This window comes from Podarcis melisellensis (assembly GCF_964234715.1).
Source record: "Podarcis melisellensis genome assembly, chromosome: 12".
Taxonomy (NCBI): Eukaryota; Metazoa; Chordata; class Lepidosauria; order Squamata; family Lacertidae; genus Podarcis; species Podarcis melisellensis.
The window spans coordinates 23,322,004-23,349,955 of NC_138544.1; the positions used below are offsets into that span (position 1 = coordinate 23,322,004).

At 44.0% G+C, this 27,952-nt stretch overlaps 1 long non-coding RNA gene across 1 annotated transcript; it reads right to left on the minus strand.

The window, feature by feature from the left end:
• Nucleotides 1-4,767: 4,767 nt before the first annotated feature.
• On the minus strand, nt 4,768-27,282 carry LOC309353831. The gene is made up of 3 exons (XR_014162038.1): nt 27,179-27,282; nt 6,356-6,463; nt 4,768-6,032 (listed from the first exon to the last, which is right to left on the minus strand). It is a non-coding gene; the product is annotated as an uncharacterized lncRNA (long non-coding RNA).
• Nucleotides 27,283-27,952: the final 670 nt, after the last annotated feature.

Consider the following 27,952-nt stretch of genomic DNA (forward strand, 5'->3'; position numbering starts at 1 on the left):
CTGAATAACCTCTAAAGAGAAGCCACAATTAGCTTTTCAAGGCTCTTGTCACTGTGCGGGAGAGGGAACTTCCCTCCCTCCCCCTCAGTCCCTTTCACAGGCTGTCAATTACCGACTAAAGTAGTTATAATTGCACCGTATTCTGCCACTTTTCACAGTACGGAAATATCATGCAATCACACCATGTTATTTAGCAGTCGGCACAAATGCAGCCCATCAAGCTAAGGGACACAGTTGTGTTAGCAGCACACAAGTGTATCATCTCTCACCGCAAGGAATACAAGCGCAAACAGTTATGCTGCTAATGAAGATTATTTTTAATTCTCTTGACAGCTTGCTACCCCGATGGGGCTTTTCCTCCAAGAAAACTATGCACCGAGAATGAAAGTCCTAACAGCAGGAGATTACGCTGGCCTGTTTGGTACCAACAGCGAGAGGAAGGAAGCAGGAAAAAACCTTGATGTTGTGGATGGAATTACACAAAACTCATAAGAGAATGTCAGGTAAAGATACTGGAACTTTATCCAGGCATATGAATGACATCTACAGTGCCAAGGATGGACAAGACACTTTCCCCACTGTTGCTGTCCCTCAATTCCCCACTTCTTTTTTCTTTGAGAAGCAACACACTCCACCTGATCGCACTCCCCTGGCAAAGAATTACTGAGCCTCCATTGTTCAGGTAAATAAATGTTTGGGGGTGAAAGGAACAGTCCTGAAAAACCAGTACAGTGGTACCTCGGGTTAAGAACTTAATTCATTCCGGAGATCTGTTCTTAATCTGAAACTGTTCTTAACCTGAAGCACCACTTCAGCTAATGGGGCCTCCTGCTGCCGCCACGCAACCAGACCATGATTTCTGTTCTCATCCTGAAGCAAAGTTCTTAACCTGAAGCACTGTTTCTGGGTTAGCGGAGTCTGTAACCTGAAGCGTATGTAACCTGAGGTACCACTGTACAGGAACTTCTGAGCCCAGTCTGGTGTTTAATATTCAAGGGTGCAATTCTCTGTCCACCCACAACACCCCCATTGAGGCGGTTCGGAATTCTGTGGTAAATCGCAAATGGGACCTGCAACAAAATGTTGCAGTGCATTTTGCTGCTTCTGTTTAGGGTTCCAGCCAGCTATTCCCTCCAAGTGCATTACACACAAACACACACACATCAAGTGCCAATATATAATCCATGGTTTATTTAGCATTCTCAGTTGAATCATGATAGCTCTTGTCCCAGTTTCTCCCCACGCCAAACATTTCTCTATGGAGGGCCTCAGTAGAGAGGAGAAAGGAAAATGGAGGGGAGGCAGGGCAGAGGCAGGGACTCATGGCTTCCCTGAAATAATCTTGGGAACTGTAGTTTGTTAAGAGTGCTGGAAATTGCAGCTCTGTAAACTACCATTCCCCAGGATTATTTTGGGGGAAGCCATGTGTTTTAATTTTTCTTTATATGTTCTGTGTTGATATTGCAGCCAGGCCTTCTGATCAGGAACAAGAAACACAAGTTCCCCCAAGCATAGTAATATTTCTCAGTGCCCTCCTTTTGGCTACAGTGGAGGTGCAGCCACCATCTTGAGTTCACGGTTAGGAGGAGCAATAACATTGGTGGGGTAGATGAGACTGGGTTTCTGGCCCAAGGTCACCCAGGCGTCCAGAACTCCTCTGTATTGTTATGTAATGTGGATAGCAAGCTCTTCTTCCCCTTCTCCTCCAAATCAGTGCGTTCCCACACTTTACCTTCTCCCAATCCAGTTTTTCATACCCTTTCCTTTTTGAAATATACCTAGCATGCCCCCCAACATTTCTCTGAGGAAAATAGGGACGCCCTATTCCATAAGGATAATTTTATTCTTTCTACCCCACACATCTGACTGGGTTGCCCCAGCCACTCTGGGCGGCATCCAACATACGTAAAAACATTAAATGTTTAAAAAAAACCTTCACTGTACAGGATTGCCTTCAGACGGCTCGGGAGTCGGAGAACTCCATACCCCCCAACATTTCTCCATTGAAAATAGGGACACCCTAAGGAAAAGAGATGAACAGTAATCCTTCTAGTTGGTTGGTTGGTTGGTTTAGCTGGGAGGGTCAGATGGTGAGGGTCATTGGTGAGGGTCAGATGCCTTGTCAATCAAAGAATGCCTTGTCAACCAATCAGAGGCAGCTTTGTCAATCCCAGCAGCAGGTATAAAACAGGCCTGCCGAGGCCATAGGATCTATGATCCCTGACCACTGGTCCTGTTAGCTAGGGATGATGGGAGTTGTAGTCCCAAACATCTGGAGGGCCGAGTTTGCCTATGCCTGCTTTAGAAAGCTGGTGACTATGTGCTCTGTTTCTGCATACTTAAAACAGCTTAGTGATTCCTTATTTTCTCCATACAGCGTATAAGTCATTTGTGAATCATATGGGTAAGTTAACAAGAGGCTGTGGAACTTGTCTGCATTTTTATTTCCACTAGAGGGAGTGCTTGCTATGCCACATGGTTTCTGGTTCCAAGTTACTGCTCTCGCATAATGTCCTAACTTCCTTTGGCTCCTTGTCACCCAGAGTATAGTCCTCTGGGGGCTTGCAGAGTTGTGAAATAGGCAACCTTTGGAAATAATGGGCACCCTTTAGGATAATGAATACCTGACAGCTGAACCTACATCAGGAGAAATGATGGTGGCAGTGGTTCTGTTGGCTGGTTAAGCCCGGACGTAAATCTCTGCAGGAGAGAGCTACATCACTGCAGTGGCCTGGCTGTTCATCTTCCAGCACACTGTCTTCCTGAGGTCTCTGTTTTAGCTGACTTGCCTCATGGCATTAAAATGCTTCTGTCTGAATAAGCAGCACTGAGGCAACATGGTGCAAAGGACAACTGGTGCAAAGAGTTGCGTAGAAGGGGACATTGCAGCAGGTGCCGCCTCTTGTCAGAATGATCTCCCCCACAACTCTTAAAGCGACCCTCCTTTCCATGAGCAAGACCCTTTGGAGGGTTCTAAGCAGAGGCTGGATGGTCTGAACCATCAAGAAGGCTGATCGCCGAAGAATTGATGCTTTTGAATTATGGTGCTGGAGGAGACTCTTGAGAGTCCCATGGACTGCAAGAAGATCAAACACATCCATTCTGAAGGAAATCAGCCCTGAACGCTCACTGGAAGGACAGATCGTGAAGCTGAGGCTCCAGTACTTTGGCCACCTCATGAGAAGAGAAGACTCCCTGGAAAAGACCCTGATGTTGGGAAAGATGGAGGGCACAAGGAGAAGGGGACGACAGAGGACGAGATGGTTGGACAGTGTTCTCGAAGCTATCAGCATGAGTCTGACCCAGTGGCGTAGCGTGGGGGGTGCCAGGGGTGCCGGCCGCACTGGGCGCAACATCTGGGGGGGCGCGAGTCCAGAGGGAAGGGACAAGTTCCTTCCTCCGCCGGGCTCCCCGCCGCCACCGCCAGCCTTGCGCGCGCGCGCCCCCCGCCGCCGCCGCTGCGCTCCACTCACTGCTCGCAGGAGGAGCAGCCGCTGCAGCAGCGCCAACGCCGCCACCGACGCCTGGCCGGGCATGGGCAGCCTCCGCACCCCGACATCCCCTCGGCCCAGCCACAGGCGGCGGCTGCTTCTGCCGATGGGGGGGAGGAGAGCTCCGAGGGGCCTCGCCGCGCCCTGTGCTCCCCAAAACTCCGAGAGGAAGCGGCGGGCGGGCGAGGGTCTCCCGGCGGAAGGGGGCGCCGCTATCTCCGGCTCTCAGCGGGGGGGGGGCGAGGACGCGGCTCCACCTACAGCCCGAGGAGAGGAGGGGGCGGGGAGGCGCCCGAGGGGAGGGGGCTTCGGCTGCCTCAGCCCGCGGGGGCTCCGCAAATGATAAATTTAATAAATTCCTGCTGAGCCTTTGGGGGGGGTCCTTGGCTCCTTCGCTGGCCCCCAGCCCCAGTGGCGTAGCGTGGGGGGTGCAGGGGGGCCGGGTGCAACATCTGGGGGACGCCCTCGCACTCGAGTGCTAAAATCCACGGGTTAGGGGGCGCAAATTACTTGCCTTGCCCCGGGTGCTGACAACCCACGCTACGCCACTGGTCTGACCAACCTGCGGGAGGCAGTGGAAGACAGAGGTGCCTGGCGTGCTCTGGTCTATGGGGTCATGAAGAGTCGGACACAACTAAACGACTAAACAACACAAAGCAGAGGCTGATGGTCCTCTGTCATGGATGCTTTAGTTGAGATCCCTGCACTGCAGTGGGGTGGACTAAATGGCCCTTGGGGCAGGTCCCTTCCAACTCTACAATTCCATGACTGCAGTACCTTCACCATCCCATCAAACATAGCAAATCATCGAAAGGGCTCCTTATCCCCCCCCATCCCTTTTGCTGTATGGACATCCAACTCCCCCCTGGGCGATTTAAAACATACCTGAGGTTCATCAGTATGTCGAGCAGGGCAGCAGCTGTGGAAGCACACTTGCCTTTCACTGATCAGAGGCAGATTTAGGGGCTCTTGACCCCAAATTACACTGGGTGCAGAGCCTAGAGTGTGCTGCAACTATTTTGTACAATTTATTATTAATTATTATTATTATTATTAATAATAATAATAATAATAATATATGCCCCACCCATCTGGCTGGGTTTCCCCAGCCACTCTGGGTGGCTTCCAGCAAAATACTATAATGCAATAATTCATCAGATATTAAAAAATTCCCTAAACAGGGCTGCCTTCAGATGCCTTCCGAAAGCCAGGCAGTTGTTTATTTCCTTGACATCTGGTGGGAGGGCGTTCCACAGGGCGGGCACCACTACCAAGAAGGCCCTTGCCTGGTTTCCTTTAACCTCACTTCTCACAGTGAGGGAACCGCCAGAAGGCCCTCAGAGCTGGACTGGGCTGAACGATGGGGGTGGAGACGCTCCTTCAGGTATACTGGGCCCAGGTTGTTTAGGGCTTTAAAGGTCAGCACCAACACTTTGAATTGTGCCCGGAAACGTACTGGGAGCCAATGTAGGTCTTTCAGGACCGGTGTTATGTGGTCTTGGCGGCCACTCCCAGTCACCAGTCTAGCTGCCACCTTCTGGATTAGTTGTAGTTTCCAGGTCACCTTCAAAGGTAGCCCAACGTAGAACGCATTGCAGTAGTCCAAGCGGGAGATAACCAGAGCATGCACCACTCTGGCAAGACAGTCCACAGGAGGTGAGGGGGGGTGCCAGATTCTGGTGCCACACAAGGTGCTGCTGAAATTTGAGATCCCAACAGCAACAGCTGTGATGTGCATCTTGGAGGATAGATCTGCCACCTGCCGCCTCCTAGGCAGCACTGCCATCCCACCTGTACAGTGGCCTCTTGACAAATAGGAGGCACTGCTGGTCCCTCCTCCTTCCTGTTCTCAAAGTAGATCTTTATCTCCTCCTTGTTCCTGATGTAGATCTTCACTCACCCCTTTTTCCCTGGTGGCAGGGTGAGGGGGGTGTCATTCTGTGATTCGCCTCAGGTGCCAAAATGTCTTGGGCTGGCTCTGCTCTTATGGGACAAAGCTCTAGATAGAGGCAAGTACTTGCAGACCGATCAAGCATTTTGGATAGATCTGGGTAGCCTTTGCTATGGCCTGAGAGAGCCTAGCATTTCCTTCTTGTCTTTGGCTGCTCATGACAAATTGACACAGCAGGTCTTGGGAATCAGCCATCACTATGGAAACAGCCTTGATTTGGAGAGATAATTTCAAATTGCCACTGTTAATCTGCAGTGTGCTAATTAAAGCCAAATTTTAGAATGCAGTTTACGTTTCATTTTCAAGCATCCCTTCCCCGCCCCCGAGCATTCAAATTACTTCCACATTTCAGACATTTTCCAACAAGGAATGTATGCATTTAGTATGTGACATAAAGAAATAAGGCAATCCATTTAAGGGGGGAGAATGTATTTCTAGAAGTCAGTTATACATAGATGTGTGGCACTGTGCATGGAATTAAATATGAGCCTCTATAACAGTTAGCGGAGGTGCTTTTTGAAATACATACTTTTCACGTGAATAGACTCCTCTCCATCAATATCCACTTTGGTTATCTTCCATGTTGCCACCTGCAAAAGAAATGTTTATGGTAATTTATATTTCAGTTCATATGCATGTTTATGTTACTGTTTTCTTACATTATCTGTTCTGTCCATACTTAGTTGAAAACCTCAATAAACAGTTTTGCTCCAGTGCAATGGCCCCAAACCCTTATGGTCCTAACCATTCCTCCTTTACTTGTTACTCATAAGAAAATGACACCTGACCTCTGGATTCACCCAGGTTGAACCTTGCAGCCTGAAACCATTCCAAAGTTGCAATTATATTATAAAGTCAGGATTTTGTAATGGCGTTCACTGCAGTTGCCTCCAAAGATTGATGCCTTACTTACATATCCTTTCTTTGCAGGAGCAGCTGCTAGCCTTTCTGGTTCCTCAACGCCCGTTGAGTCTGGTCTTCTCCAGTTGATTTCCATTCATCATGATCCATGGATAAACATCTGATAGAAGGAAAAGATGCAGCACACTGGATCAGGAAAGAGTTAGTAGGCCTACAGGCACCCCACAGATCAGATCCAACGGCTCAGGAAGAAATTATAAACTGGGGTGTGCTAGACTCCAGATTGGTCCCTTTCCCTACAGAAGGTAGAAAGGCGACCCAGAATGTGCTGCTCCCTACCACATTGTCCTCTGCTGTACATCTTAGTCCTCAACTCTATGGGCATTGCTGTCATTTCCTTCACACAGCTGCCATGTAAAACATAGCCTTGGGCTGTTGTGTTTCCACACTACAGGCATTTAGAGGCTGCTTTGCACTTTTGTACAGTACTTTCAACACAGTAATGGTGCCAGTGGGGAAAATATTTCTGCCTTATGGAAAGGATAAGGCAGGGTACTGAGAAAGTGACACAAATGGACACCAACCTCCATTTTGGAAAGTTTTCGGCTGCTGAGCCTGTCTCAATTTATATATATATTAGAATTGTTATTGCTGCATGCGTCCTTGAATGATGCAAATGCATCAGAAGGGCGGGAGATAGGTTTTCTGAAATAAATAAACTAAATAGGAGCTCTGCAGCAGCTGCTCCTGATTTGGAGATAAGGATTAGGATGAAAGACCCTAATTTGGGCCCTCGTAGGCAGACAAATCCGTGATTTCAAGAGGATCAGTAATCAGGAGTTGCCAGATTCTTTCTTCTATAGCCCTGTCTTTCCATTGCCGTTCTTCCAGCATAATTCTGCCAGTACTAAATCAAATGTGCAACGTAAAGCTGCAGTAACAAAATGTTAAATCAAGCTGGGTGAGTGGATGCTTATCCAGTGGAAACAGCTGCCAAAAACGTGGTATTTCATCTCGTTTTTCATGCATAGTAATGAAGGCTGCACTAATCCCTGAAATCAGATATTTCATGAATACCTTTTAAAGATGCACACAAAAGAGTTAAACAGAACTCAAAGCCACAGATTTTTTTTTAAAAAAAATTCTAATTTCTATAATAAAGGGATATCACAAACTGCCATTGCTACTGTGAAAAAGACCGAAAGGTCATTTTTTATAGCATTAAGTTCTGGGTTACCAATCCTGAAACAAAAATATGAATATGCGTTTATAACCTTTCTTCCCTGTGCATATTTTATGTAGATCTAGAACAATTGCAGAAATAAGCCTTTCCTCCAGGTAGATGCTTTCATCCAAGCGAATTAGCAACCTGGACATTTTATGGTAACATGCATTATGGATAGCGGAAGACGTTTGAAAAGGAGCTCTTTGTTTAAGTGGCTTGGTAAGGAGCCACACTGCTGGTTCACAGCAGGTTGAGTTTCTGGGTTTGCTTTTATTGTGGAATTGATGTGAAATTTGAGTTTGGCCAGCCTGGCTGAAAAGGAAAGGGGAATCAGATAGGCGTTGCAATGCAGGGAAGCTGTACTGTAACCTTTGCCCGTGTCTCCGTGTTGTACAGCCTAAATGTGAATGCTGGCTTTGAGAGGCTCAGCGCAGTCTCCTGCAAACTTTAAATGTCGTCCAGCCCTGGCAAGGACAGACTTCAGAGGAAATGAGAAGTAGTTCGTTGGATAGCATGCACAGGCAGTGCACATGTAGAATAATGTGTGCACACTGAATTCCTGGGCACCTCTTTCATGCCTCTTCTTCGCTGTATTCAACATAATCATCATTTCCTTTAATTTTTATTCATACCTTTTCCATTCCCTAGAAGGAGGAGAGCCAGGAGCATCCAAAATCCTGCGTATATCACTGTGCACATGGGTTCTGCATTGGAGCAAACTGAATTGAATGTGACATTTCCAAAAAAAATGCAACTTGCATACCAAGTTTATTGGGAAGGAACCCTGCGGTTACTTTTTGATGATTTGCAAGTGAATTAACCCCAATAACAAGCCAATCACTTTTAAGCAATAGCCCATTTATTCCCTTGGACTACCTAATTAAAAACCAAACGCCATCGGTTCACAATAATTGTAAATTCTCCCATGCATCCTTTCCTTAGACACTGGAATTGCTTTGCCTTCAAAAGCATCGCTCTAGCAGCAACAGCCCCTAGGTGGCGCTCCATCTTAAAACAATTAATTTGCTGACATAAATCAGGTATAGAGTAGAGGAGCTATACAGTTCTCTTAACATGGGAGAATTCAGCATTTGGGGGCGGGGAGGGGAAGAAAACAGTTGACAAAACATATCAATAAATTCAAATGAGACCAAAACCAACAAGTTACTAAACAGATGATAAATTTGGTATGGCAAAAGAAATAAGGTAAAGGTAAAGGACCCCTGGACGGTTACGTCCAGTCAAAGGCGACTATGGGGTTGTGGCGCTCGTCTCGATTTCAGGCCGAGGGAGCCGGCATTTGTCCACAGACAGCTTTCCGGGTCGCGTGGCCAGCATGACTAAACTGCTTCTGGTGCAATGGGACACTGTGACAGAAGCCAGAGCACACGGAAATGTTGTTTACTTTCTTGCCACAGTGGTACCTATCTATCTACTTGCAGTGACATGCTTTCAAACTGCTAAGTTGGCAGGAGCTGGGACAGAGAAACGGGAGCTCACCCCGTCGCACGGATTCAAACCACCAACCTTCTGATCGGCAAGCCCAAGAGGCTCATTAATTTAGACAATAGCGCCACCTGCATCCCACTCGCAAAAGAAATAATCTAGACTTAGATACATATAAATACAGAGCAAGAGGAAAGTTAACAGACAATATAATTCCAGATGCACAGAGACTCAGCAGCCTGGCTTAAATGTACTGCAGAGCCTGTTCAGGAGTCTAGAAATCACCTAGGACTCAGCTACATTGGCAAAGGAAAAGTGCTTTATATACGTTATATCACAGTGGAGTCCCGTCTTTCGCCAACGTGATTTCCTTTTATGAAGTTTAGAACGAGTTTTCCTGAAACGCTTGTTTGATGTGTCTAGATCTAGCCCTACACTCATCATTTCTCCGAAGGAGACTAACAGCAGTAAAGGGGAAATTGGAGGACGAGTCCTCTTTCCCCCCAGGCTCCTGGAAGTTCCAGCTGCTGGTGGTACTGGCCTTGTTGCTATGGATCTCTATACTTTCAGTTATCTTCTTTTCTGCTGGTGTTGCGGAGCAGAAGAAGAAGAGGAGGAGTTTGGATTTGATATCCCGCTTTATCACTACCCGAAGGAGTCTCAAAGCGGCTAACATTCTCCTTTTCCCTTCCTCCCCCACAACAAACACTCTGTGAGGTGAGTGAGGCTGAGAGACTTCAAAGAAGTGTGACTGGCCCAAGGTCACCCAGAAGCTGCATGTGGAGGAGCAGGGAAGCGAACCCGGTTCACCAGATTACGAGTCTACCGCTCTTAAGCACTACACCACACTGGTGCAGATAGCTGCATCTTCTCCCAATGGCATCCATCTCATCATATAGGTGCCGACCCCAAAGGGGTCAGACACAGGGCTGGCCCAATCATTGAACAGAGTGAGACAGCCAATTTGGATGGTCAGGGAAGGGCAGCAAGGTGCTAGCTGTTTAATTCATTATCATTATTCATTGACTGGCCCTCAGCAGAAGACATCAAAGTTCTAGAACTCCTAGTGCAGAATTTAAGGTTAAAATCCTTTAAAAGGGACCCTTTCCCAAGGAGTGTGATGACCTTAGTATTACAGCCTTAGATTTAGAGTCGGCTCATTTTTGCCTTCCTACACTCTTGTTCTTGCATAGAACAAATGGTGTAATACAATACAGACCTTGAAAAATATATTCCTTAAAAAACCACACACATCAACAATGAACCCGTTGTATAGCCTGATTAATGCAGGCCCATGCTATAGCTCTATGCTGCTTTAACATTTTGTTCCGGGAATGAATTTACCTACATGGGAGTCATTGGTAAGATGGTAAAGTGGGGGAATGAGCAAGAACTTCCCTAAACATGGTGCTAACAATAGCCTTTTCCCATTTTTGAGATGCTCCACTGACCGAAATACCTTGGCAGACAAATATAGGTCAACGATGTGAAAAGGTATTAAATGCCAACGTTATATAAAATCAAAGATTGGCATTTGTGAAGACTGGATGAACAAATATGGGAGACTGATGTGAGGATGTGAAATATTTTAATGAGTGCCACAGATCCAGCAAAACAGCAGTATGGAGGGAGATACAGGAATAATTTTAATAGCTTTATTTCTGTGTTAACGTGATACGGTTCAGCCTGTGTCTTCTTTAATACTGCATCCCTAGAGGTATTACACAGAACTAAGTCCCATTACTCTCGGCCAGATTTACTTCCAAGCAAGCTTATGTAAGGTTGCCTGATTTAATACTAGATGAATGTTGCTTCTTCATAACCAAATTGTGTGCCCACTTCCTTGTGACCACAATTAAGTATTAGGACCAGGAACATAAAATCCCATCCAATCCAACATCTGACTCTCACAGTGGCCCACCATGTCTATGGGAAACTAGCATGCATGGTTTTTACAAAGCAGGCAAACCGTCTTGTCCTTGACAAACTGCAAACGTTAAGTACTGTGAGCAAAGGTTAGCAAGGTATTTGGACACCACACCCAGTTACCAATATATTAGCCACCCGTAATTCCACACAAACACACTGTCGTGCTAGTTATAGTTGAGCAGTTCATTGTCCTCCCCCTTCAGAATCTTCAGAATTATAATCTTATCATAGTACACGCTGAAAAGGCTGATAAGCATGGCTTACACGGCTTTCTTTGGAAGTGGGCGCAGTGACTGTCTGGTTACTGAGCCAACTGATATGATGGCTCAGCAAGAAGCTGCAGTCCCCTTGAGAGAGATACGGACAGTGCTAAAGCAAAGGCAAGATCCTACACCAACAGTGAGGAAATGCTTGCTTTTGTATCACAGATGCAAGCCAATCTGTCTCTGCATTGCACGATCTGTCACAAACTATTGTGAAATAATTTTGTTTCTTTTTTTGTCTACTTTGTTCAATAAGCAATATGAGCAATAAATAGGCTCATTGGTTTTATATGTGCCATCCATTTAAAAAAAAAAATCCAAGTCTCTGGATAACATGAAGATAACAAGCAGATTAGATACCCAGGAACATAGGAGACGGTCTTAAGACTAAATCAAGCCAGAATTGTGGAGCCAAACTGGCAGGAGCTGTCAAAGGTTCCCAACTATAGAGTTTCCCAACCTGACCTGGAGATTTCAAGAATTGAACTTGGAGATCATCTGCATGCACAAGAGAAGCACTAAAAGTGAGCTGTGGTACTTATATGTCTCGGGCATATCATGATAAAAACAGAGGAGCAAAATGACCGCGCTGATTATTTACACGTAGTCTCAGAAAAGGTATAATGGGAATGCAAGAAGGTTAAAGAATATTGGGAAATGATATCTAATGAATTGAAAAAAATGTTGAAAAAAACTTTTGTTAAAAAAACAGAATCTTTCCTGCTTGGAATTTTAGATCATGATATAAGAGAGGGAAATTGGAGATTGTTTATGTATGCGACAACAGCAGCAAGAATTTTATTAATACAGTACAAGTATGGAAAACAGGGAAAACGCCAACAAAGGAAGAATGGCAAGCTAAGCTTATGGACTACGTGGAACTGGCTAAGCTGACAGAGGATACATGAGAGAGACAACATCGATTTCAAAAAAAGAGTGGGAACCATTTATAAACTATATAAAAAGACAGTATAAAGATTTGGACTCATTGGCAGGTTTTGACTAAACTTTCACAACTATATATAAGAGGCAAAATCAGCAGGATATAGAATTTGTTTAATAAACCAATACAGAAATACGGGGAAGCCAAAGAGGGGGGAGGCAATATATATATATAAATTAACAAATTTTCCACAAATCTTAATTCAATGTTATAATTTGAAAATTCAATAATTTTTTTTTTAAAAAAGAGTCTCAGAAAAGACTGCAAGGATCAAATGCATTTGTCCCAAACAGATGTTGAATGTAGTTCTGTTGATTTCACAGCTCTAAGCCCTGCTATGCTACAAACCCAAGCTTATTTTCAAAAGCACCTCAGTGGCTTTGGTCAAATAATAATTTATTATTTATACCCCGCCCATCTGGCTGGGTTTCCCCAGCCACTCTGGGTGGCTTCCAACAAAATATTAAAAATACAATAAAACATCAAACATTAAAAATTTCCCTAAACAGGGCTGCCTTCAGATGTCTTGTAAAAGGCAGGTAGTTGTTTCTTTCCTTGACATCTGATGGGACGGCATTCCACAGGGTGGGCTCCATCACCGAGAAGGCCCTCTGCCTGGTTCCCTGTAACCTCACTCAGTGAGGGAACCACCAGAAGGCCCTCGGCGCTGGACCTCAGCTTCCGGGCATGATGGCTTTCTGACTGCATTGTGAATTCTCTGCTGTATCTTCTGGCCCCCTCACACAACTCTGAAAAGGACTGCAGCCCATTTGACCTTTGCACTAATGGACGTTCTGCTTCCCAAGCAAATAGGTGTTGGGAGCAGGGAGAGGAGTCTAGAGCAGGTCTGCAATGCAAGGCCAAAGCCCCCTACTCATCCCTACATCAGGATCTGGGAAGGGCTGTAAGTCAGAGGTGGAGCATCTGTCTTGTCTGCAGATGCCAACAAGACCAGTCTCTAAGACTGGGAGAAACCCCTGCCTGAAACTCCAGAGAGCTGCTGCCAGTCAGTGTAGCCTATACTGAGGTAGATGGACCAGTGGTCTGACTGGGTATAAGGCAGCTTCCTAGATCTGTGTCTGCTAACTCCTAAAAAAAATGCCAAGTGTGTGAATGACCCTACATGCCTAATTCATTCCACGTATCCTGGCCACAGTCCGAACCAGGGCACTGCAGTGTGGATAGGCAGACAAACTTGTTCTAATGAACTCCCCTTTATTGCTCTATGTTTTCACATAGAAGAGGCTCTGAACCAAAAGGCAGCCACCTCCCCCGCCCCCAAACTGAGTTTATTTCCAGCAACTTCTGTGCTGGTACTATTGTGGGGTCAGAAGCTGAGGTGTGCTGTAGCATAGTGGTCCCCAATGGATGGTCTGTGGACCCCAAGGGGTCTACATAACCCACCAAGTCAACCTGTTAACTGTCAGACATCCCATTTTCTGGGGGGAGTGTTTGCTCACATTGAAAACATGGTGCCCCAAAACAGGGTGTTCAAGACAGTTGATGGGTATGTAAGTTTTTGAATGCCATACTCTCGCATGAGAGTTCCGCCCAGAAAACATGCGGCTCTGTTTTGTGCTATGACATGTTAGAGGGTATGGTGGCACCATTCACATAACAAAAACTACGACAGTGGTACCTTGGTTCTCAAACACCTTGGTACTCAAACAACTTGGAACCCAAATACTGCAAACCCAGAAGTGTTCTGGTTTGCAAACTTTTTTGGTGGAAGCCAAATGTGCTCCGTTTTGTGTTACACTTCTGATTTGAGTGCCACACTTCAGTTTTGAGTGTTACTCTGAGGTCTGTCTGTTTTTGCTATTTATTTTGCATTTTTGTTTTTGTGGCTCTTTTTTTGTTTTTGTGACTGTGGGGAACCCAGTTCAGCTACTGTTTGATTGATTGTGTGACTGCAGTACAATTGTTTATTGCTTTCATTTTATGGATCAATGGTCTTGTTAGTAAAATTCATGCTAAATTTATGTTTTAGGGGTTGTTTTTAAAAGTCTGGAACGGATTAATCCATTTTGCATTACTTTCTATGGGAAAGCGCACCTTGGTTTTGGAACACTTTGGTTTTGGAACGGACAAGTTTGAGAACCAAGGCACCACTGTACAAAGATAACAACATTTTCAAAAGTAGGGGGTCCATGGCTTGGTTTCAAAACAAAACAGGGGGTCTGAAGTACTTAATTGGGAACCACTGATGTAGCACATTTTCCCTGGTTGTTTGGCTTTCATAAAGAAGCCAGAAATACCAGACCCTGAAGGCTGTTTCAGTGCTGCTTCAGCAACTCATTTTGTACACCAGTCAGTAAGTATCAACTCATTAATTACATTCACTCCTTCACACTCCGTCATCTGATCCAAAAAAACTATGTCCCATAGTGATAAAAGGGTTCAGTGGATCTTCTTGCTTTTCTAACTCGGCTGCAGGGGTATCTTTTCATAGGGAGGAGACCCACAAGTGATTAGTAGCTTGAGAACTGGGTTTAGCTGTGGGACATATGCATGTCTGGAAGTAAAATTGCAAAATCACTGCTTGTCCATGCAACTAACTCTTCCACCACATACAATTTATTTGCTTGAATAGTTGCTTGAAGTAGGGACTGTCTACAATCCAATACCTGCTGGTTCTCTTCGGGTTCCAAACAGTGCCAGGCCTACCATTAGGCAAAGTGAGGCAGCTGCCTCAGGTTGCAGATTCTAGATGTTATATGGGGCCATTGCTCCCTGAGCTAGCCTGCTCCCCTCAAGAGTGGGGAAGATGCTGTCCCTCTGGTGGGAATGAAAAGGGTCACCTTGTCCTTTGCCTCAGGCAGCGCAATGTCTTTATCCTGCCCTGCTTCTGTATCTCTGCCCTGCCTTTGCAAACGGGCACCTCGCCAGTTGCATTCAGCTTTTGTCAGTCCCATTCTCTCTGGTTATATTGATAAATTTGTTTATTCCTAACCCTGCAGCTGACATAATGAGACAGAGCAATGCATATCAAATGTACTGTCAGGAAGGGTAAAAAAACACCCATAAAAAATAGTAATCCTGCATTCATTATGGAGATAGCCTTGTTGGGAAATTTCAGTAATCCTTAATTTTCCAGAGTGCTGGTTGGGGCCATTTCTATGATGCAACATTGTAATTTCATATGCAGCTGATTCTAGCCATGCAAGCTAACCTGTCCACTCACTAATATATTCAAACATCTTCCCCAGCTTTCTGCAAGGAATCAAATTGCACACAACATAGTGAATGTGGATCTATATACTCCCTGCAAAGTTTCAGACATCAGGTTCTTATTTTTCTGTTTTAATTTGCTTTGTTTTTTCCTTTGTAAGTTGCTTTGAGACACGTGAAAAAGCAGGGCATAATTTTTTTTTAAGCAAACATCTGGAATGGCATGATGTTTCTTGTTTTAAAAGCTCAGTCCTATTTCGTACAGCTATTTAAAATAAGATCCTGTAAAGGAAGTGTCCTTATTCCCACACCCAACTCCAGAACCCACTTTTTCAATACGCTTGCCAAGGTCTGAATTTTTTCATTCTCCATTCCCTTTAAAATGTTATTTTCAGGGCTTGCTAGGCCAGGCTAAAGTTGCTATGAGGCAGCTAAGGTATTTTTATTGATGGTATTCATATTTTAATTGGTTACTTTGAGGAATGTTAGATTATATATATATATATATATATATATATATATATATGAATGAAGCGTTAGAAATGAAAATAAGTAATTGAGGGCACAGTCCACTCACTTGGGAGTAGCTCCACTGAACACAGTAGGATGTTCTAAAAATAAAGGGTTGCATGGCACATTGTAAAATGTAGTATTTTGTATCTATTTCAGATCCTGCAAAAGGAGGCCTCTGCAGTTGCACAGCTGAATGTGATTTTCACACTGCACATTAGCACAGTGTGTGTGTTTGTGCGTGAGAAACAGATTTGTTCTTTTTAATTGCTTTTCTGATCCAAAAAAGCAGAGATTAAGAGAAGCCTATGTTGGTTCCTCTTTAAACAAAATGGATATGAATATGAAAACACAGGGGGAAAAACAATCTGATGCACAACGCCAAGAATAGCCGTCCTTTCCTAACTGAAGCTCAGGGGAACTGCAGTAAGTTGCAGGCAATTATAAAAAATGGAACAGGAGCACAGCGCCCAGCACTTTATTATGCCTTTCCAGGAAGCAGCAACCAGGGATCATTAATGACTACAAATTAGATGATAAAGTCATTCAGATCAACAAATGATTTGAGAGTAGCCTGTTGGTCTCAAAGTCTGAGCATAAAACGAACCCTATGGCAGTGCTATGCCTGAATGCAGGCTTCCACAGGTCTTACTTCAAAATATTGCTTTCAATTATGATGATCTTAGTGCCCACTGAAATAATTATAGAATACCATTGAAGACGGCTGAGCAATCTATTCAGTTGGCACTGGGGATTTCAAATAACACGGTGTGACTGCCATCAGGCCTCTCAATTTTTGTTATATAAATTAACCCGTGTGTTACAGGGACGCTGCCATCAGGCATTAGTAGTTAATGCATTTGTTACGGTACTTTAAACCACATGAGAGCACTGTTTGTCTAGTGACCCAGCCACCCTGTTTGAAGCTTCTTTGTCTAAGTTAACTCCACCCTTAAAAGCTGAGCCATTTTTCGTTTGCTGTTCTCTCCAGACAAGATGTTTCCTCTTTCTCTTTCTTAGCTCCACACAGCCTATAAACAGTTCCTGCATGAATAAAGCCTTTGAACTCCAGAAACTAAGTTGAAACAACAGAACATGCCTTTTTTTTTTACTGCCAATACCATACAGATATACGAGCTAGGTTCATCTTACCTGTAGTACATAAATTCCCAGGTCGCACATAACTTTATACCTCCCTGCTACTTTAAGATGAAAACCCAGATGTTACATACTCAGTTGCTAGATTCTGCACTGCCATGATGGATATTCGTCGAAGGATGGTTTGTGCCACAAACTGGGTCCAAAATGCAAGAACATGCAATGTTTCTATCTTTTTAATTATGTATGATATAATCACCTTTTAATTGCTAGTTTTTATTCCTTACCTGTTTTAAGTCTTATGTATTCAGTTTATCCATATGTTTTATCTTATGTTGGTCTGTGACTGAAATAAAAGTTTGATAGTGATAATGTAAGTGATTACTCCAATCTAATTCACCAAACCTGCAAGGTCTGCTAAACAGCCTATTACATTTAATATCAAATTGCTGTGGAGATGGATGCCAGTGCCTGAAGGCCCTTGTATGCTTCCATGCATATGCAGAACACCTACATGTCAGGGCAGTGCTATGCAGTTCAAGAAAGGGGCAGAGAATATCACACCCTCTGCTTTTCATCAGATGAAAATAGGCAGACGTGCCAACTGATGCTGATGAATGTGCTTGTGTATAAATTCCCTAGCATACTCTTTAATAGCGGAGACATTTGCTTTAGGTATGCTGCCAACTTCCTACAATTTAATGTTGGTGGGCCACACCAACGGTAGTGTGACAAAAGAAAAGAGGCAAGTGAGCAAGTGGTGCAGGTGGGGGGCAGCCCAGGCGACCTGCTGAGGAAGGTGTCTTTGAAGAAGGGTGGGATGCACTTGAGAGAGTGGTTTGGCAAAGAACTCTGTGAGGCACCATGTTAATTGTCAGAGAGGATAATAATAATAATATAATTATAATTTATTATTTATAACCCGCCCATCTGGCTGGGTTTCCCCAGCCACTCTGGACGGCTTCCAACACAACACTAAAATACAATAATCTATTAAACATTAAAAGCTTCCCTAAACAGGGCTGCCTTCAGAGGTCTTCTAAAAGTTTGATAGTTATTTTTCTCTTTGACATCTGGTGGGAGGGGGTTCCACAGGGCAGGTGCCACTACCGAGAAAGCCCTCTGCCTAGTTCCCTGTAACTTGGCTTCTCACAGCGAGGGAACTGCCAGAAGGCCCTCGGCGCTGGACCTCAGTGTCGGGGCAGAACGATGGAGTGGAGACGCTCCTTCAGGTATACTGGGCTGAGGCCATTTAGGGCTTTAAAGGTCAGCACCAACACTATGAGTTGTGCTTGGAAACGTACTGGAAGCCAGTGTAGGTCTTTCAAGACTGGTGTTATATGGTCTCGGCGGCTGCTCCCTGTCACCAGTCTAGCTGCCACATTCTGGATTAGTTGTAGTTTCTGAGTCACCTTCAAAGGTAGCCCCACATAGAGCGCATTGCAGTAGTCCAAGCGAGAGATAACCAGAACATGCACCAGATGGAACTGGTAAACAGCTGCCCTGGACACAGAATTGACCTGTGCCTCCACGGACAGCTGTGAGTCCAGAATGACTCCCAGGCACAGTAACCCCATTGACTTCAGGGGCACAGTAACCCCATTCAGGACCAAGGAGTCCTCCACACCCTCCTGCCTCCTGTCCCCCCAAAACAGGACTTCTGTCTTATCAGGATTCAACCTCAATCTGTTAGCCGCCATCCATCCTCCAACCAAGAGTTCACCCACTCCCCTGACGTCGCATTCAAAAATTAGCAGAGAAGAGCTGTTTGGCCGAGTTGTGGGGGAAGGAGGTGGGATTTGGGGTGAGCTGTGGGTGGCAGTGGTGGGGGAAGGAAAGGGAGGGAAGGAAGGGGATAACAAAGGAGTGAGGGTTGGTGAGAGAACCAGCAGGGGTGGCAGCCCCTAGTAAAACACAATAAAAAGAAATCATTTAAGCTGCCTGTGACATTTCCTAGGGATGATCAAGCCAGTTAGCACACAAATAGTTTGATGTCAATTCGTGTTCAAATAATGTAAAAATTATATATTAGTAAAAAAAAGCTTACAAATGTTACGCTGGTAACTACAGAATCACCCAATATTGTGTTTATATGGGCTTGGTTGGGATCACTCATCATAAACATACATACTTTCCTTTGACTTCCTTACATAAATATTTGAATATTTTATCTTCGTAACACCAGCCAACATCCTGTTCTGATTCTCAACAGAGATTGCTCTTTTCTCGGTTTCACCATGAAACATGATAATGATGTTAAAATCCTCAACAACTGCCTCAGTTTTTAAAACAATGGAATTATAGGATCCATGGTTGTCCAAAAGGCCAGTATTTATTATCAGTTTCTAAGAAGATTTGTGCATGATAAATGCTTGGTCAGCGCAAGAGACAGTTCTGATGAAGACTAAACAGACTTCATAAGAATAGTGGAATAGCACAGGAGCTCAAAACTCTTGCAGTGTGTTGTCTACAGAGTTGTTATGAAGGCAGCACAACAAAAATTCAGGCATACCTCACTTGAAAACAGAGTGGCACAGAAACTGCTTAAAACTGCATCTGTGTGACAGATGCACCCTATGGCCAGCCATTTGTATGCAGCAGCTAAGCACACAAATTGGATGTCACCATACCAGAGGCTTCTGTGGAGCCGCCATTTTGATTTGCCACAACCTCAGGGGACATTGCAGCTGGCTACCTAGGGCAGTCTCCTTGAGGGAATTTCATACTGAAAAGCTAAGGCTATCCCTTCCACTGTGGTTTTTGTTGATGCTCATGTTAAAGTCTGTCAGTAAATGTGTGGCTTGTGTAATACTATTTAGTGGTATCTCTTTCTGTTCCTCCTAGGGCTAGGGCTGCCATATTTCAAGTAAAAACTAGGACACCCCAAAATTAGTTGAGTTTGTTTTAAGGAACACCCCCCCCCCAAATTGAGCCTTAAAGGAAAACCTGAAAGTTGTTGAGCTATTTTTTACAACAACAACAAAAAAAAAAAACACACCAAAGAAAAGCACAATTTTACGATTTGCCTATGATCCAGGACAAAGTGCCTCTTGAAACCTCCCCCCGCCCACACACACACACCCCGGACATCAATTCCACCTTTGAAATCCAAGTCAAGGAAATATGGATGTATGGCAGGCCTACTTCCTCCACTTTCCTCTTTAGCTGTATTGTAGGCGCCAATCTGTATGGGAGCCATGGTGGGCCTCACCAGGTCTTAGCCAGCCTCGCCAGGCCTACTCACAGCTATGGCAGGCCCCGCCAGGCGCTCCCATGGCTACAACAGTTCTGGAGGTTATCTGAGGCAAGTTCTTAAATTTGCTTTTTAAATAGGCTCGACACCGAGCCAACCTTTGAAACCCCTTTTATAATATATTATAACTCCTCCAGAGTTTTTAAATAGTTTTAGTAGTTCTTTTAGCTTAGTAGTTTTAGTAGTAGAAGCTTGTTGCTTCTAAAAAAAAAAAGCCCTTCTTGTTACCTTGTTATCTTAATGTCCGGAGGGTTTACTCCCCACGCTGCCACTCTCCTCAAGTCTGACCGACAATAAGGAAAACGGGTGACAGCTGATTTATTGCCAACTCCGTGTTATGCTCTGAACTATAAGCTATCAAATTACAAACAGCTATCCCAAATCTTGCCTCAATTTGGACCTTAGTCTACAGCTGGGTGGAGTTTCCGACTTCCTAAGAGACATAGTTTTTGAAATAGGAAGAATAACCCCTGATTGGTAACAAAGATTTACAAATGGTACTTACAAGAAAGAAACGTAGGGACCTGGGGATAGTGACAAGCCCATTGTTCCAGGAGTGTTATGAGAAACAGAGTAAAATCACGCAATACTTTTCACATACAAGGGACAACGAGAATGGAAATGGAAATGAGCAAAAGATGGCTGAGATGGTTGAGTTGAAGCAGGATGAGGCCCTTCTTTTTCCCTCTGCTGCTCAAGATCACTCAACCTCCTCTAGAGGAATACAGGACTCGGAGAATAACAACCAAAATAGAAATACAATGAGCCTGGCCCATGAAATAGTCTTGGCTGAGATATTATCTTCAGAGTTACAGGAAGAAACCCGAAACTCCCAGAAATCCCAGACTTCATCTATGGGCTCCCAGACGGAAAACAATGACTGCTATCCTCAGGACTGGCTGCTCTCTATAAATCTGGATCTGGCAGCTATGAAAAAATATTTAACAATAACAAATGGGCTGCTCCTGACACTAGTGGAAAATTATCCCCTCCAAGCTAAAGGCTCAGAATTCCATGGTGTTGATCCACCAACCACCCCTCAAGAGCCAGAATATACAAAGCAACCAGCAACCAGCAAGTGCACACAAGGATCATCAGCGGAAAATCACTTACACCAAGGAAAGGACATAGGGTTGTATGTCTCTGTCCCCAAAACCGAATTTCCTATCGAAGTAAATCAAAAGAAGCAAGGCATCAGTAAGAGATCCCATAAGAAGAAAGCTGAAACTAAAAAGAAAAGTAAGAACATAAAAACTGCAAGGAAATCTGCTATAAACCGACGTGCATGTAAAGTATGTTGGAAAAGACTATATAAGCTGATCCCAACAAAATCAAAAACAAACTCTAACAAACCTGCTATACATGGCAGCAGAGAGAACAACAGTGTGGATCCAGAAAAAAAGATCCAGCTGAAGTCTTTGAAAGAAACACCATTGCTGCCTAACAAAACAAGTGAGGAAACGGAATCACTACCCGGGTGCCCTATGCTGAAACCTCAAGGATCCATAAATATTAAAGAAGACTCATCCCATACCATTGATTATGGCAGATCTCAAGATGAGCCAGTAGCAGGGCAAGATCTGTCCCAGGATAAAGGATGGAAACTGATACTGGCAGATAGGAAGTTAGCTTTTCTAAACTACCCGAAGCCAAAGGGCTTCCTTACACAGGAAGAACGCTCGGTGCATTTTGTGAATACTTTAGATGATATGCTGCCAGGAAAAATAAAATTAAATGACATTACCTCAGTAGATTTCATATTCTACAATGGATACTCTCTGCGAGTGATTGCCTCTTTCAAAGATCAAAACTTGGCTAAATATATATATAGATCAAGACATTTGCTGTTAAAGAAAAGGATAACGGTAACAAGATATTTTGAAAACAGCACATGTTTGAATTTGTTTCCTGATGATTTTACGACAGCTGAGATAAGATTTACTTGTAAACCAAAGGAGGAGAGAGGACACTCAAAGGACAAACTGGAACATATTGAGCAAGGGTCCTTGAAACTAAGACAGGAGATGAGACTGCCTAATGAGGGGACGGATAACTTCTATCCAGAAGAAAAGGCATTAATAAATCAGTTTGGATTGTTGCCTTTCCTTGCCCAATCTGAGATCTTGAGAAGATTGGAGACCCTTAGAAATAAGCTAACAGAGATGAATGCTCAGGAAAAAGTAAGAGAGAAAGAACCGGCAACGGACCAATTAAAGAAAGAGAACCTCTCTGGAAAAGCCAAGACAGACCCCATGAAAGATTACTCTTATAATACCTCTGCAACTGCAGAGATAAACCTGTTAACAACAGATCTAACACAGTGCGCAAGGGATAAACTACCATCTAAGAAGGAAACCATCCCTATGGCAACCATGAAAGACTACCTTTATAATACCTCTGCAGCTGCAGAGATAAACCTGACAGCAACAGATCTAACACAGTGCGTAAGGGACAGCAACAATCTACCATCTAAGAAGGAAACCATCCCTATGACAACCACAACGCGCTCTTGGACCAGCATGAGATACCTGGATGAGGATGAACTTGGTATCAGTCAAATAGAACACCTCAAGGTAGATTCGCCAAAAAAAGGAGTACTGATCACTAATGTTAGCACGCTGCACCCTTCAATTGATTCCATTGAGTACCTGGGCGATAATACATCTATGGACATTGCCAAAATGAACGAAATTCAACCAATAGATAAAAAGATAGGCCCTAAAAATCTTTCAAAGGCAAATTGACTAAGATCAACTTTTGGCAAGACAACGTGCAACCTTGCCTTGCTAACTTGGAATATTGCAGGTTGGCAAAAGAGGGTTTCTGACCAATCCTTTGCTAAATATATCCAGAGACATGACATTGTGTTTCTCCAGGAGACCTGGAGCACAAGTGAAGTGGAGTTAAATGGCTTTTCTGCGTTCTGCCTCCCAGGTCTTTTAAGTACTAGAGGGGGGCGAGTTAAAGGTGGGTTAGTTACTTTAATCTCAACAAGGCTAAGGGCCATATTTAAAAAACTAGACCCACTAGACCATCTGGCCACAGCTGTGCAAGTACAGTGGAGAACCCACAGCTTGCTGCTGATTAACGTATACCTACCCCCACAAAGAGAGAAAAGACTGATAAGAAATACTTGGGCTCAGTTAGAACAGTATCTTGACAAACTATCAAATCAATTTCCTGATGCCTCTGTAGTGGTGGCAGGCGACCTAAATGCCAGAACTGGACAATCTGATGAGGCTTTGTATGCCCATTTCCATGAAACAGCCCCCATTATAGAGGAAGCCCACTCAATACCAGCTAGAATCTCAAAGGATAAAGGCTGCAATTATGCCGGCTTATGCCTATTACACTTGGTCAACAAGTTGGACTTGGTTATACTAAATGGCCGTACAGAGGGGGAGAAGGTCGGAGAATTCACATTTATATCTAACAATGGCGCCTCCACAATTGATTATATAATCGTGTCGTATGATCTTCAAAACAAAGTTCTGGAATGCAAAGTGGAGGAGCGCTTAGACAGTGACCATCTGCCATTAAGTGCACTCGTAGCTGCGGGAAAGGATTTATCCTGCGCTGAGAAAATCGAACATTCGAGCCCTACAGCTTTGGAGCTCAGATATTCTCGTATCAGATGGACAGATGAACTGCATAAGGAAATTTCAAGTAGGCTATGCTCAAAGGAATTCCTCACTAAGAGAGAAAACCTTATAACTTCCTTAAGCCATGAATTAAAGATAAATTTATTTCAGGAGTTAATTTCACTCCTTCAAGATTCCCTGAAGGAAAAAAGGAACAGGTCAAGTAGGCAATCCTCAGTATATAAAAACTCCAAACCATGGTTTGATCAAGAATGTCAGGACATGAAGCTAAACTTACTGAAAAAATACAACAATTATAGATCTGCCAATTTACCCCAACTCCCCACGGTCTGGTTTGAAGATAAACGAAATTATAAAATCTTGATCAAAAACAAAAAACTCCTGGCACAGAAAAGAGAATGGAAATGCCTAATAGATGCATCCAGAGAGAGAGACTCGGCCACCTTCTGGAGACTGGTAGCAAATGGAGTGCGATCTACCTCCTCAGAAGTGGAGTATACTATACCTGCAGGGACTTGGGAGGCATTTTTCCAATCTTCATATTCAGCTCTGCCTTTGACACAGCCACTAATACAGTGTGCGGCAGGTGATGAGTGGCCTCCGGTGTCGGTTGCGGAGATCAGGAGGCTTATTCAGGCACTCAAACACAGAAAAGCCCCGGGAGCAGATAATATCTCTCCTGAGCTTCTCAAAGCCAATATTGACTGGTGGGCCCCAGTCCTTGCCACCCTATTCACCAGCATAGACCAAACAGCAATAATACCAGAGGACTGGGGATTGGCAATCATCGTTCCCATATTCAAGAAAGGCTGTAAACTTGATCCAGCCAATTACAGACCAATCAGTCTCTTAAGCATCATTAGCAAACTTTATGCAACTCACTTACGTGAAAAGTTTGCGGACTGGCTGGAACAGGAGCACATCCTAAAGGAAGCCCAGGCTGGTTTCAGGGCACATAGATCAACTCTAGACCAAGGACTGGTATTGCAACATCTAGTGGAGAAATACACCTCAAAGAAAGGAGGCTCCCTCTATGTAGCCTTTATCGATTTCAAATCAGCTTTCGATTTGATACCCCGGCACAGACTTTGGGAAAAATTAAATGCCACAAACATCGATAGACGTCTTTTGCTTCTTATCCGTAGACTACATGAAAATACTCGGATCCGTGTTAGATGCGACCGTTATGGGAACCTATCAAAGGAAATCCAAAGTTTCCATGGTGTCAAGCAAGGCTGTGTTCTTGCCCCTATTCTATTTAACTTCTATATAAACTCCTTAGTCGGAAAGATGGAGGAAGCAAGTACTCATCCCCCAAACCTAAATAATATACCAATCCCAGTCCTTTTGTACGCAGATGATGCGGCACTTATTTCCTTCTCTTGTGTGGGTCTAAGAAAACTTTTACGAGCTCTTACAGAGTATTGCGAAGCTGAACACCTAATAATAAATTACACTAAATCAAAAATTATGGTGTTCTCCAAGAGAAAACTCCGACATAAATGGAAAATTAATAACCAACCTATTGAGCAAGTAACATCTTTTAGATATCTTGGAATAATTTTTGATGAGAAGGGATCTTGGTGCCATCAGATTAAGAATTCCATTGTAAATGCGCAAAGATCTTCCAGAACTATCATAAGATTCTTTTACAGAAAAGGAGGTCAATATGTTCCTGCTGCCTCCCAGGTCTTTGTTGCAAAAATACTTCCACAATTGATGTATGGCACCCAGATATTTAATTGTCAAAAACTCAAGTCCCTGGAATCTGTACAAACTAAATTTTACCGCTCCCTACTAGGGTTACCTACCTGTGTCTCCAACACAGCCATCAGGCTGGAGGTAGGTCAACTCCCTATTAATGCCAGGATATGGATCCTGAAGATTCACTTCTGGCTAAAACTCATATTTTTCCCAGTGGGAGTGGCTCCATTGACTCTACTAGACCCGTTCCAGTCTAAATGGAGATTGTCGCTTTATGAAAAATTGAAGGGCCTGGGGCTTTCCCCACAAGAACTTATAGCCTCAGGTTTTGAAAAGGCTAAAAGGATGGTGAGCCAGCGAATAGGAGATGTAGAGCTTCAGGACCATATGAGCAAGATAGATAAATATCCAGCTATCCAAGATTATGGAAAAGGGTTTAATCTAACACCATATTTGCTGGATCTACAAATCGCAAAATACAGGCGGGCGTTTACCCTTACCAGATTTGATGTACTGCCATCTGCCTTACTAAAGGGCAGATACGAGGGCACACCCTATGCTGAACGAGTTTGCCCATGTGGTCTGAAAGAGGTGGAAACGGCTTCACATGTGTTGCTACACTGCGACCTTTACGGGGATATTAGGTCACTGTTTATCTCCCCTATCGTTCAGAAATTTCCAGGTCGATCTGAATCTCAGCGGCTGAAAATCCTACTAGGAGATAAAAACCCAGAAGTAACACTGAAAGTGGCCAAATTTTCTGCGGCTGCGATCAAGCGGAGGGCATTAGCTGTAAAAAAGTAAAAGACTTGACCCCTGGACAAGCCCCCCCATTTTTTAAGTCTATACATATACTGTAGTGCATATATGTGTATATATGTGTGTGTGCGTGGGTGTGTGTGCATATGTGTATTGCTTTTATGTATAATTTTACAATTTTTAATTGACACCATTATTCCCTTTGTAAACTATTGTTGTTTTTTATGTTTTTTCTGGTCTATGACCGTAATAAATTTATTCATTCATTCATTCATTCATTCATTCATGGCTACAACGGGCCCCACCAGGCACACATATAATTTACTTACTTATAATCTTGCATTAGGGACCCAGGTGGTGCTGTGGGTTAAACCACAGAGCCTAGGACTTGCCGATCAGAAGGTTGGCAGTTCGAATCCCCATGACGGGGTGAACTCATGTTGCTCGGTCCCTGCTCCTGCCAACAGTTTGAAAGCACGTCAAAGTGCAAGTAGATAAATAGGTACCACTCCAGTGGGAAGGTAAACGGTGTTTCCGTGTGCTGCTCTGGTTCACCAGAAGCAGCTTAGTCATACTGGCCACATGACCCAGAAGCTGTCTGCGGACAAATGCCGGTTCCTTCGGCCAGTAAAGCAAGATGAGCGCTGCAACCCCAGAGTCTGCCACGACTGGACCTAATAGTCAGGGGTCCCTTTACCTTTACCTAATCTTGCATTGGTTCACAGCAAAGGCAGCAGTAAAAATTGAGCAGGCAAAATACAGTGGTACCTTGGGTTAAGAATTTAATTCGTTCTGGAGGTCCGTTCTTAACCTGAGGTACCACTTTAGCTAATGGGGCCTCCCGCTGCCACCGCGCCGTCGCACGATTTATGTTCTCATCCTGAAGTAAAGTTCTTAACCTGAGGTACTATTTCTGGGTTAGCGGAGTCCGTAACCTGAAATGTCTGTAACCCAAGGTACCACTGTACTTACATTGTATAACAAGCTTCAGGCATGCACCTGGAGCAAGTGGAGTCATGTTTGCATCCATCTCTGGTCAAAGGAAGAGATAGAGAGGAACAGGAAGTACTATATGCTCCTTCCTCTCTGGGAGAGGAGGGGAAGTGACATCACACAGAGCTCTCTCTACCAATTCTATTTCTGTGGTCTGAGTGTCAGCAATGCAGCTCTGTGATTGTAGCCCCTTCTCATGCTAACAAGCAATAATATGCATTTGTTAGTTGGGGCTGCTAATCCCTCACAGACTTGACCTTTGTTAATATTATAGCTTAATTGTAGTTCAGAAACAGATAACATCCTACTTTATGATAGCAATACATTTGCAATGCAGTGATATCCCTGCAGAGGAACTTTTATAGAATTGTCATAAATGTTGCCTAGGAACATAAATTACCTTGCAAATAAGCCTCAACCTCAGTTTGCCAAACAGCCAGAAGAATCATGCTTGCTGTGCATGTCACTGCTACTTTGTGCATTGAGTTGGAATGTGGCCTCTGCATGCATGGGGCGAATATGTCCCTTGATGCTGCCCTAAACAAGCACAATCGAGGCAAGCTATCTCTTTGATGAAAAACAAAACTTGGATTGTTTTTACATATTCAAAACCTTCCACTACACTGGAATTGTATTGCTACCTGATTGCCTGAAATAGCAGGAATGGAAAAAGAAACCCAGGCATGTGTAGACCAGTGCCATTTGGGCTTTACGTTAAGATTTCCTGCATATTCAAATAGAGAAGTAGTCTTC